The 2,500-nt window shown below is 60.1% G+C and overlaps 2 non-coding genes across 2 annotated transcripts in view; both read right to left on the bottom strand.

Moving 5' to 3' along the window:
- Nucleotides 1–1,074: 1,074 nt before the first annotated feature.
- Nucleotides 1,075–1,229, bottom strand: LOC139112836 (5.8S ribosomal RNA). Its single transcript, XR_011547462.1, has one exon. It is a non-coding gene; the product is annotated as a 5.8S ribosomal RNA (ribosomal RNA).
- A 1,204-nt stretch (nucleotides 1,230–2,433) lies between these two features.
- Nucleotides 2,434–2,500, bottom strand: part of LOC139112842 (small subunit ribosomal RNA) — a 1,920-nt gene continuing 1,853 nt past the window's right edge. Inside the window, exon 1 of the ribosomal RNA XR_011547467.1 lies at nucleotides 2,434–2,500. This exon is cut by the window's right edge and continues 1,853 nt beyond it. This is a non-coding gene — a ribosomal RNA (small subunit ribosomal RNA).

The following is a 2,500-nucleotide window of genomic DNA, read 5'->3' as shown; positions in this document are numbered from 1 at the left end:
CAGAGAGAACAACCGCGAGAGCGTGGTGGTCTTTCGTCGACGTTGCGTCAACCGCGCCGCGATCCGCGCGCCCGCGCGCGCCAACCAACCGACCACGACGACAACTGGCCAGCCAGCCCGACGCGAACGTCGGAGGCCGGTTTGCGCGTCGTGGTGGCGTCGGCAACGCGACTGCGGCGGCGGCCGGCAGCAGCTGCAGCGGCGACGACCACTCTCTCTCTCTTATAATACGGTCAGGTTCTCTCGTATCTTTGCTTCGTCGTATATATCTCTAAAATCCCTCCTCTCGAGTTTCCTTTGCGTTGGCGGCGGTAAAGCGACGATATGCGCTCTGTGCAGAAGGAGAACGAGGAGGCGCGCGATTATCTCGCGGCCTCTATTCTCCTCTCCGATCTTCATTCGAAGAAGGAGAGGAAAACTCAAACTCGGTTCTCCGCGCTCCTTATGAACTACTTCTCCGTGGATCAGCCTTTGATCCCGCGCGCGCCGCAAGCGGCACACAGGCCACCTTCCGGGAGTACAAGCGCGAACGAATTGTCGGCTTGTTTCACTCCGGGCGGCGGCGCGCGAGAGGCAGATCTACTCTTTTTCGTTCGGCGCGTATATACGTATAACGTATAAACTCCTTGCAAGAGCTCGCCACGTTTATCACCACCGCGCACGTCCTTCCCTCCCGTGCGTGTGTGTGTGCGTGCGTCTCTCTGCGATTCTCGATCGCATCTTTCGGTCGGTCGTCGTTCATTCGTTCGACCCTCAAACCTCGTTATTTCGGACGACGCCCAACAGGGGCGCGAGAGTACGCCGCCGTTCCGCGAGTATAGAGAGAGCGCGCGCAGAGAGCGCGAGAGCCTTCGTAAAACCCTGATGGAATCCAGCAACTCGCCGCGTGGATAGCGTGCGTAGTGTGCCTGATACCCCGGGGAAGGCGTCATCGACGACTCCTCGCTTCTCTTCTCTTTCTCGTGGATGCGGGTATAACTCTCTCGCCGGCCGCCGCGATCGGGCGAACGTCCAACGAATCGCTCGTACGCGGCCGTCGAAACGGCGCGCGCAAGCAGTTTGTCTTCGATAAAACGACCCTCAGCCAGGCGTGGTCCGGGAATTGTATCCGTGGACCGCAATGTGCGTTCGAAATGTCGATGTTCATGTGTCCTGCAGTTCACAAGTTGACGCGCAATTAGCTGCGTTCTTCATCGACCCACGAGCCAAGTGATCCACCGTTCAGGGTAATCGTTCCTTCGCGCACCAAGTACGCTCTATCAAGGAATAGACAACAATGTGCGTCTTCTTCGTTTTGGCCCTTCGATCAGCCTGGCCGCGCGTCCGAGCACGCGCGGACCGCCGCCCCTGTTACGGGGGCTACGGCACAATAATGGAGAGAGAGGGAGACGTCGGTTGTCGGCGCGGTGCGAAAACCAAGAGGTTGCGTCTCTCGCGAAGCGAGAGCCGGGGCGGAACTCTTTGAAAAACCATCGGGGTCGAAAATGACTAGCATATTCGACGAACCCTTCAGCGCGCGCGATCGCGCGCGCGCGGGACCGGAGGAAGAGCAGCGGCGAGAATCGTCGCACTCTCCACTCCTCGCCCGGCGCGCACGACGACGCGGCAGCATAGGTTACCACCGGTACGCGGCGCATTCGCGCGCACCGCAACGCGTCCGAATCGCGGAGATAGAGGCAGCGCGCGAGCGCGCCTCCGTAGTCTCCTTCTCACCGATCCTGATCCGCGAGCGGGCGCGCATATAGATGCACCTTCGCGCTCCTCCTGGATTCGCACAACGAGACCAACCGGCCGCGCTAGCCCCGGCTAAGGCGCGCTGAGCGCGGTGGTCCGCGCAACGGGTCGTTCGAAGCGCGCGAGAGACAGAGAGTCGGAGAATCTCCGCAGGAAACGAGAGAGAGAGAGAATGCAAAGAGCGTAATACGGCAATGCGTACAACTCTCGAATCTCTTCTTCTCCACAATATGCCCGGGGTCTCTCGCTTTGAGCTCTCGAGATCTCGACACACTCGTCCCGACCGACAATCCTCTCTTATACGACGGCGACGAATGCGGCGCACACCGCAGCACGCCACCGTTGGCGGCGTGTGAGCGCGCACGCGGTCGTTGCGTCGCATAAACTATTCTCTCCTCTCGATCTCGCAATTTTGCTCGAGCGAAGCGTCGCGTCTCGCGACGGACGCTCCGACGAGGAGTGGGAAGGCGGCGCGGACTCGGAAGACGCGATGTCTCGCGTGCGATTAGATTTTGCGCCCCTTCAGCCACTCTCGACACAACTCGCAGAGTCGTGTTCTAGCTTGTCTGCCCCGTATCGCGGCAGGCAACGTAGTACACGTTACCGTGCGCGCGTACGGTTCCTCGTCCATGCAGTCGCCGGCCGCTGCGCGCTCGTCACGAGAACGGTGCACACAGAGCAGCAGGACCTCCGGAACGTTAATGATCCTTCCGCAGGTTCACCTACGGAAACCTTGTTACGACTTTTACTTCCTCTAAATGATCAA

This window comes from Cardiocondyla obscurior, unplaced genomic scaffold (assembly GCF_019399895.1).
Source record: "Cardiocondyla obscurior isolate alpha-2009 unplaced genomic scaffold, Cobs3.1 scaffold57_0_143363, whole genome shotgun sequence".
Taxonomy (NCBI): Eukaryota; Metazoa; Arthropoda; class Insecta; order Hymenoptera; family Formicidae; genus Cardiocondyla; species Cardiocondyla obscurior.
The sequence above is the reverse complement of the archived record's forward strand: the minus strand, read 5'-3'. Positions and strand labels throughout refer to the sequence as shown.